Genomic DNA, 10,775 nt, shown 5'->3' on the forward strand with positions numbered 1-10,775 from the left:
GACTGAAGAGAAACCTGTGCTATGTGTTCATTGATAACGATTGTATCCTTTGATGGTCTTAAAAGGCTCTTAGTTTCTCTTATCTTATTATAAGCAGGCCAAATATTAGCTCCAGACATTTGACACTCTCGGCGAATAGCGTTATATGCTTCTTTTGTTAAAGACTGGTCTAATAAAAAAACTAACGCCTCTAACGGAGTTTTCGTAATGATTGGGGTCTCTTTAGTATGCATTAATTTTCTTATTTTAGTAACTCGAGAAGGACTCTTCGTAAGATCATCGAGTACTGTCCTAAGGTCATTGTTTTTAGACACAGTAGCTGCATGACGTGCTGCTAAAATAAGTCTTTGGGGATCATGAGCATTACTAGAACTAATTGCAGAAGTTTCTCGTCTTTTCGATCGATTAGATTTTACTGTAAAATCAAGAGGTCTTCTACCAGTATTTATTTTTATTTCTTTAGGGATAAAGTCAGGTACAACGAATTCTGAATCAAGCCAGTCTTTATTCTTTGAAAGAAATCTGTCAGTTTTTCTACATGCCGCATTAAATCTGATATTGCGCTTTGCTTTAAGTGTAGATAATGCAAGCTTGAGGCGATCCAGATTTTCACCATCTAAATTATTAACATTTTTACCAAGTTTAGATAATATGTACGTGAGGATTAAATCTATGTCTGATGATTTTGAAAGCTGCTCAAGAATTTCACGTTTATTGAAATTCATTTTCTTACAATCAGTAGTTACGGCTTTATAACAGTGATCTATATAAAAGTCTAAGAACTCGGCTAGGAGTCCCCCTTGTTATAGGGATCGTGGATGATTTTCACATGCGAGAAAGCTCCTTGTAGGGAGAGCCTCGTAGGGAGAGAGTGACGAACCATGTATTTCAGTCAGCGCAACTTACAGTATCAAATACAATTTTTTTCAGTCATTGTAATTAAAAGGCGCAAAAAGGCGCATATTCAAGTTATAGTATACATCCTTACGAGCAATTTGATGTATCATACGATTGATTTCAGAGTGGAAGCTCAGGGAAGGTTTCATTTGAAATTGAACAAGTGCACTATAAGATTCTAACAAATTAGTTTCATCGGACGAAAAAAGTCAATATAGCATAAGGAACTTCATGTACTATATAAAAATAACCTTATTTGTTTAATTAAAAAAATAAAAATATACTGCTATGACATCTGATTAGATAAGATTCATAGCAATGTGTATACGAAACTTATCGAACGTTTAGATTTGCAAACACTTTTCTTTATATTCAAGACCTTCCACAAACAATTTCAATCAACATAAAGAAAAACTATTTTAGCATTTAGTGTAGGAAAGTGTATATAAATATATAATATCACACATGTTTGATTTCATGTAAGTTCAAAAAATTGCATTTTGGCCAATCATAGTGGACTTCTGGCCCACTGTGCGTTAATCTGAGGGAACCCCTGACAATGCGAAGCACTGGCTAACTGCGCAGCGAACGCTGTTTACGATAACCCTCCCCGGCAGAAACCAGGTTTTTCTAAGACGGAATTTGTTACTACGCAGTTAAGCACGACGATAGTTTCAAGGAGGGGTAATAAACTAAAGAAACGAATGGAGAAATGAAAGAGAGGACTAAAGGAAAGAAAAGATAAAAATAGAATAATTATAAGCTCAAACTCTTCTCTGCGCTTTTTATCCGACTTCGAAAAGGAGGAGGATACTCAATTCGATCAGTATTTTTTTTTTTTTTCTGGCTTTGTTCACCGATTACGCCGATACGGATGGACCAATCGGAAGGAAACCTTTTGCATCTGGTAGAGTATGTCTTCCGATTGGTCCCGTTATAAAAACATTTCGAATTTTCTTGTTCCGAACGGTTTTTATTGCAAAAAAACGGGAAGTTTCTAATCTCAACATAGAATGACTTCAATGATCTTTTAATATATTGTCGGGGGCATGATTCTGAACAACTTTTTCATTATGCATAATTAACGGAAACCTTTAGTTTTCGTGATATTCGTGAGAAACTATTGTTATTTTTTCTGCCTTTGTTCGCCAATTATTCCAAGACGGATGGACCAATTGGAACGAAACCGTTTGCATCTTCTAAAGTATGTCTCCCGATTGGTCCCGTTATAAAAATATTTCGCATTTTTTTATTCCGAACGGTTTTTATTGCAATTGGTTGCTAATAAATATAATAAAAAATAATAAAAAGGCTTGGCTTTCTTCTTCACGTATCGGAAGCTGGCAGCCGATTTGGACTGTGTCTTTGCAAAAGTAACTGTCGTAATCTTTGCATTTCTGCGAGTGCTCTCTCATCATGAGGTTTAGCAAGGACTTTGTTTGGTGCTAAATCAGATAAAACTAGACCAGCTAAGCGTTTAACACGACTAAGTGCAACGTAAAGGGTCTAGCCGTATAAGCATAGTGAATCGGCCCCAGCAACACTTTCGGTTAATATTTATACCACATAATGCTTTTTGCCTAAACAACAATTGTATGCAATTTCAACCCCCTACCCCCTCTGATAAGGGAGATATGAGGGTAAAACCGAAAACCTTTATCATTTTTTTTCTCGCAAACTATTTAAGATATTTGATCACATTAAAGTGCAAATAGTAGATATTCATTAGCTGTATATCATTTTTTTTTTCAAAATTTTTATTCGATGATTAAGGGTTGAAAATTAATAAATAAATTTTTGAAAATGATTTTTATAAACAATCCCTTGGATGACACCCACCGAAAAAATTACGAATAATCCTTTACTATTTAACTATTATCTGTAAAAATTTCAAGAGTGTCGGATTGGTACATCATAGTTAAAAAAAATAAAACCAATGCAACGCCCTTTCATAAGGCAAAGCCGGCCTGAACGATAGAGGCGCTCAACCTAACCGACCTACAGGGGAATACCAGGAATGTTTCTCGTACCAGAAACAGCTCTCAGAAAAGTATGAGCTCTTCTTTCCCTAAACTGTGTGTTAGTTAACAGTCATTTATTTAAATAATATATTAACAATTTAAATTTTTTAATTAAGTTTTCTGGTCCTAACTTTTAACGTCCGTGTTTTCACGGTGTTTCTCGTTTTAAGTATGTGTAAGTATTGCGCCGCCTCCGAAAAGTTTAAAATGTATTTGGTATCCTATGTAACGATTAAGGGGTAGACACAGCACGTGACGTCACCGATTCGGGACGTCGGTATTACAGTAGTTTTTTCGTTGGGCCTGGTGGAGCCACTTGCGTGTTTTGTTACGAACTTGAAAGGTTTAATTATCAGCTAGCGTACACGCAACACGATCTAGGAAGGCAACAGCGCCTCAAGTATTTTTACAAACACATTCAAACGCTCATCTCGCCAGAGGCATCGCCACGATCCGCCTGAAGAACGAAAGCGAAACATTGGCGCGCGTTTAGAGTGAGATGTACGGTGATCATGCTATCTTTCTTTCAACCCAAATGATAGAATTGTCACGCTCCGATAAATTCTGACTGACCAAACGCGTGGATTTTACATAGCACACCGTAGCACTCCTCGCTGCTGAAAAATGTATGCATGCTCCGAAGGAACGGGCAATCTGAGAATTATTTTTAGAAGAAGTTATTAACTTTTTTAAATAAATGTTTTTTAATTAATAAAAGTATACAGGATACGTCATGAAATTGGGACGGGTTATATCTTGAATTTGGCAAGAGATAGGAAAAAGCTGTTTATGTAAAAGTTCAATGGTATGATAATGTATATTTTTCTGTGATTTCATTTTCTTCGTGAATGCAACGATGCACTCAAAAAATGCAAATCCATTTTTTATGTAAGTAGAATTGCATTTTTTTTTTACTTGTGTCAACTCCTTGAAACATTCTGCATAAAAAAGTAATATGGTACTATTAGAACTAATAAATGGAGGGACCTCGCGTCTGTACAGTAAAAGTTGAATATGTGCAACAATTCATATATTCAGCAGAGGTGTCGAATCTCGGATTATATGCGATGGCCAGCCATGCGTGAACGTAGAAAGGGACAGACAGTGGAGGAGAGAGCGAGAGGTCCAATGATCAAAGGAAAGAGCCGAAACATATCGGTGTGACTAATACTAAATCAATTATGAAACTTTTTTATTTTTGACTTTTTTTGACCGAAATTTTTACTAGCGCATTGGTGATATTTCTCTGATTAAAATGATACCAAACACGATATAGTTTGAATGAGGCGAGGTTTGCTATGGGACGCTGTGAAAAATCCAGGCGGACGGCAGTCAAATCTTAGAGAAAAGGGACAATCTCAACATGCAGAATGAGAGAAGGACAGCATGACTGTAGTGCGTCTCACTCAGCGTTCGGGCGATGTTGCCTTTTTCGCTTGCCTTCGCAGCACAGTTCGAGTGAAGTAATCAAGCTGACGCTTGATTCTGGCTACGATTCCAGATCGGCAGCCTTTCTACTTAGACGCCACCTTATAACTACTAGCTGAACTAAATTTGTCACGTAACTTGCTCTGTAGTATCCAGATAATGGCGGAACTCGTCTTTGGGAATGCTTTTACGGAAATCGGTTATTCGTCCTTATATAAGAAGGTCTTGAGCTGAATAAGGGCTTATTCGAAAGAGGAAGGTTCAATGCAGGGCGGTCAACTCACCGTTTGAGGCACAAATCTCTTTTAGTGGCCTAAAAATGCTTCGATTCCGCAACTGCATTTTGTCGATTTTTTCTTCTACTTTGGACACTGATATTATTAAATATGGACACAATCTCGTTAAACCATGAGTTGACCGCCCTGCATTGGACCTTCCTCTTTCGAATGAACCCTCACCCAGCCCTATGTGGTCTCATATAAGGACAAATAACCGATTCCCGTAAACCCATTAATAGGCCCATTTTTGCCGGTAATGTCACCTCGCTGCATTACCCGTGTCTACCCCCTTAAGCAGATATTATTAATAGCTGTGGAATACAGATATAAATGAAATGGAAATTATTTTATACTTTTTAGTGCATTTTGAAGTCGGATTTTTTTTTTTGTTAAAAATTATTCTATTTCACAATTTTTAGTGGAATTCAGAGAAACGAACAATATTTGTAGGATGCCATGCAGTTATATGTCAATGGGAATGGTTTAGTAAGGATCAATTACTATCGTGCGAATGAATCAAACGAAGTCACGCAATTACGTCTTTCTAAAGAACGTGAAAGAAACGCAAAGGCACGGCGTGAAGAAACTATCGACGATCGCCGTTCGCGATTGTCTGTAAAACGAAAATACGCTTGTTCGAAAGTATCGCGCGAAACGATTGACGAAAGAGAACGTCGGCTAAGCAGAATTTATAATCGTTTAAAAAACGAATCTGCGGAGGAACGATCACGTCGTATCGAATTAATCCGCAGGCGTTTAAAAAATGAATCTGCGGAGGAACGATCACGTCGTATCGAATTAATCCGCAGGCGTTTAGCGAACGAATCTGCGTATGAAAGATCATGCCGTTTCGCATTAATACGCAGGCGTTTAGCGAACGAATCTGCGTATGAAAGATCATGCCGTTTCGCATTAATCCGCCGGCGTTTGGCGAACGAATCTGCCGCGGAACGATCACGCCGTTTCCGATTAATCCGCAGACGTTTAGCGAACGAATCCAATGAGGAACGTACGCAATGTCTAATGGTTATGAGAAATCGCATGCGAAAAGTACTACTAAGCGAACGTGTCGAATCAAGGAATACACGTTTAAGAAATGTGCGTGAACCAGCTAAGAAACGGCGAAAAGAACGTCTCCTTCAGGAAGACTACTTTAAATCGGCTATTAATATTTTTGCTAATGTACCGTGTGCAGTGTGTTACAAGACTTTATATCCGCAGCAACGTTATGCTTTACACACGCACAGCCTTTCTCTAGTCTAATTCCTGCAAATCTATTGGAATCAGAGAAGATAACAACATGTTCTCGTTGCCTAAATCATCTTAAAAAGCATAAAGTTCCATCACAGGCATTCTGGAATAAAATGGAACTCATGCCTGTACCTATGGAGATAACAGATTTATCGGAAATCGAGAAACAAATGTTGTGCAGAATAGTACCGTTTCTTAAAATCATGAAAATTCAGAATCGCTTCAGTCAGGATTGGTGCAAAGGTCAGGTAGTCCTATTTGCCCGCGATGTGTTCGAAGTAGCCGAGCAACTTCCACTTAGATTAAACGAAACCGGCGTAATGATTGTAGTGGAAAGCCTCGAAAATTTGGAGCGGCAAAGATAATTTGAAATAGACGTTGGCAAACTTCGTGTAGTTTTACAATGGCTATTACAAAATAATGCTTTATACAAAGATGTACGACCATGTTTTTCAAATATTACCAATAACATTTCGGAAATAGCTGATGTCGTTGAAGAGCCTTGTATTGTAAGACACGGAAAGGAAGTTGCAGAAAGAAATAACGAATCAAACAGTAGATTTACGAATGTTGGACAGAATGTAGCTATTTTACGAGGCTCGTGCCATCAAGCTAGCGATCGGTTCAGTATTGAATCTCGCGGTAGGCAATGTACTGGCATAGCTGCAGTTGCTTGTGTTGCGTTTCATTTGCTCGACCCTAGTACGTGGTGTACTAGTGATGTTGATTATGTACTTTTAGTAGGAGATAAATATTACCGTGATTGCATTGAAGCGCGAAATAATCCTGACCCCAGAGAAGTCAATGTCGACTATTTAGCCGTTACCGAATTATTGCCAAACATATCATTTAATAATAACAGAGTCAATATTAACATTGGGTATGAAATGACTGTAAATGGTCATACCGATGTTGATAACGATGATGAAGGATTTCCAAATTTAAAAAATGGTTTGGTTAGGTTGTTTCAACAGTAAATGTACGGAATTCTTACTGCAAATTATACATCAGTAGCCGTATCATGCAACAACCAGACGGACCACCTACTATTGGTTGTTTGATTCCCATGCAAGAGGTCCAAAAGGATATAAAGCACCATTACGGGGCGCCTCATGCTGTATGAAATGTACTACTGTTGATGCTTTACAGGCCACCTTGCGTCGTAATTTGTATGCGTAATATGGCAACAGCAATGTATTAAATATCTAATCATTAACACCTATAACAATTGTATCCGGAAGAAATAGATCTCCACTGGTGGAAAGAATGCAACATCTGTCAGTTGGGACCCGTCGAACAGAACCCGACGAAACACGAATTATATTCGAAATAAGCATGTTACGTTCGGTTGACGAAGGAGTTCCCAACATCGACAGTGTCATCTCAGTCAGTAATACTAATAATAACGCAGACAATGACCCGATAGAACTGGCGAATATACATAGAAAAACAGCGCCTCCTTTGAACCTAGAGAGAGAGAGAAGGATGGAAGAAATGTGTTGGTTCTTCCTGTTTCCGGATGGAAAAAATGGATTTGGAGAGGATCGAGACATCCCAATACCACCACTGGATTACTTCCAAGCTCGTATTCTTAGCAGCGACAAACGATTCCAGCGAACAGATTATTTGTTCTTCGCATTATCTGTTGTTGAATACCACCGCGCAAAAGCTAGCATTTCAGTATCATGTAAAATGCGCCAAGGGGAGCATACTCCACAGGGATTAGTAGATAATATACATCTCACGATGAGAAACATACAAGAGGATCGGCATTATACTGGAAACGCTGCTGTTCGGAATTAATCGCCATGGTCCGAAGTCTTGGACCGCCCACATGGTTTGCTACGTTCTCTTGCAATGATCTGAACTGGCCAGTTATGTTGAAAGCATTACTACTAGCCGATGGTCGCCCCATTACCGAAATCGAAAACCTAACTTTTGGAGATCGACTAAAGTTGGTTCAGAGATACCCTGTAGTTATCGCAAGACAATCCACGTTGCGTGTGAACGCGTGAATGCAATATTTGAGAAACTCAGATTGCCTAGGTGGCGTTGTTATCGATTTTTGGCATAGAATAGAATTTCAAAACAGGGGAAGTCCACATTTGCACATGCTTCTTTGGTGTGGAAACGTACCTGATTTCCTTCCCAACGAGGGCCGCCACGTTATTGAGAAAGTTATATCTTGTTCATTGAAGGCAGAAAATCAAGGTATGAGGGACATAGTTCAAAAAGTCCAAATTCATAAACATTCTGCTATATGTTACAAAGATCGTAATAATCGTTGTTGTCGTTTTGGATTCCCCAGACCGATAAGTGAAAGAACGATGTGCTTAGGTCCAGATGACACACTTGCGAACAATGGACGTTTCTGCGTACTTAAGAGAACAGGAAATGAAACCATGGTGAACAATTACAACCCAACTCTTTTAAAGCCTTGGGAAGCAAACATGGATATTCAACCATGCGGAAATGTTGCAGCTGTCGCATATTATATTGCTAAATACGCAAGTAAATGCGAGCCGCAGGACACAGGAAATATTATTAAAGAAGCCATTTTACGAGCGAAACGCCGGAGCGGCACCGTCCGCGATGAACTATTTTTGGCATCTATGGCAATTCTATCTCAACGTATGGTTTGTGCTATAGAATGTGCATATCGGTTATGCCGTCTGCCCCTTAAAATGAGCTTGAGAAAAGCTGTATTTATAAACAGCTGTCGGCCTGAACAGAGATATAGAATTCTCCGATTCGAAGAAAATGAAACATCATTTTTCAATAACATATTCGATCGTTACGTAAAGAGACCAGACAATCTAGAGGATTCAAGCTTAGCTGAATTTGCTGTCCGATATGAAACAGTTTCAAGTGGATTGTGGACAGAAGAGGATGAAGACGCAGAACTTAGAAATGACGATGAAGAAATATCGAGGTCGAGGTTCATAAAATTAAAGGACAATACCCGAATGCGAATAAGAAAAAAACCAGCTGTACTTCGCCACCGATATTATACCTTAAACAGTGATAGGGAAGGATATTTCTATAACTTAATAGTGTGTCACATTCCATTTCGTGATGAAAGTACACTTATGTCCGAAAACGAATCCTCGGAACAATGTTTTCTTCGACGGCAACGCGAGTTGAAACCTATGTTGGGTAACGCAACCGTCGAACAATTTACTCACGCAGAGCAAATTATTGAAGCGGCGCTCGCCCAGGCTGTTGCTTTGAATGTTGTACACGAAGAAGAAACTAATAATGAACATTTAGGCGAACCAGTCAGAATTCATGCCGACGAAACAGTATATTATGATCAAGGTGATTTATATGAAGATCAACAGCAAGAAGAAACACGTGCAATGCCCGAAGACGTATTCCTTAATAGGATTCGAAGTCTGAATATTCAACTGAAAGACTTATTGAAATCAGTTTCCGAAGTAATTGAGAAAGATATTAAACAAAATGATGATGATGAAAATACCGAACAAATGTTGCTTTTTATTACTGGAGGAGCTGGTAGTGGTAAGTCGTTTATTTTAAAATTACTTGTTGAACATGATAAACGCTGTTATAATCCTACAATTGATACGATGATAAAACCATCTTTCATTGAAGTAGCTTCTTTGACTGGCGTCGCCGCCCGTCATATATTCGGAAAAACTTTGCATTCCTTGTTCTCGTTACCTATTGAAAAAGGTACTGCAATGACCTATCGACGACTGACAGGACAAAGGCTCGAACAGGAGAGACGAAAGTGGCGTCATACAAAGTAGTTGATTATCGACGAGATATCAATGGTGTCCTATGAGAATTTGCGAATAATTCATTTAAGATTGCAAGAATTCAAAACAAATGATAAACTATTTGGTGGCGTAAATGTACTTCTCTTTGGCGATATCATGAAGTTGCCCCCAGTAAAAGGACACTGGTGTTTTGTACAGCCACATTGGTGTACTGCAGAAATTAATTTATGGCACCAATTTTCATTCTGCGAACTCACCATTAATATGCGACAAAGAGATGACGTTGAGTTTATCGATTTATTGAATAACCTTCGGTTTGGAGAAGTGACAACTTCTCAACTGGAAATACTATGCGAACGAAGAAGAATTCCCCTAACCGGAGAGTTCGAGGATGGTGCAGCAGTAAGAATATTCCCAGCGATAAAATTAGTGCATGAATATAATTCAAAAACGACTGATGAATTAGCATAATCACATCGAATGTACATCATTGATTCAATAGACGAGTCTCGTGAGGCAGCTACATATGGAAAAAGGCCGCCAGCAAATGTCATACCTGTAAATGTAAATAATTGTGACTATTACATACAATAACGTTAACTGAAGGATCACGAATCATGTCGCGACGGAATATATCAATTTCTGATGGTTTGATAAACGGCGCAATAGGAATAGTAAAAAAATTTACATGGCCGGCACTTCGAAGAGATCAACTGGAACAGGAAGAGTTGCCAGACTCAGTACTTATAAAATTTGACGACGAGTGGATTGGAAATAGATTCAAAGATACCGACGGTTACATTCCAATATCTCCAGTTGTAGCAACGTTTCAAGCGACGAAAGGTTATGGAGACGTCGAGCGCAGAATGTTACCACTTACAGTAAAACTTGGATATATGCAACAAACATTGGGACCCAGGCGTTGCATATATCCAGTCGAGGTGTCGAATCTCGGGTTACACGCGACGAGCAGCCAAGCGTGAACGTAGAAAAGGACAGACAGTGGTGGAAAGAGAGAGGTCCGATGATCAAAGGAAAGAGCCGAAACGTATCGGTGTGACTAATACTAATTCAACTATAAAACTTTTTTATTTTTGACTTTTTTTTACTGAAACTTTTACTAACGCATTGGTGAAATTTTTCTGATTAAAATGATA

The sequence above is a fragment of the Osmia bicornis genome, unplaced genomic scaffold (genome assembly GCF_907164935.1).
Source record: "Osmia bicornis bicornis unplaced genomic scaffold, iOsmBic2.1, whole genome shotgun sequence".
In the NCBI taxonomy this organism is placed as follows: Eukaryota; Metazoa; Arthropoda; class Insecta; order Hymenoptera; family Megachilidae; genus Osmia; species Osmia bicornis.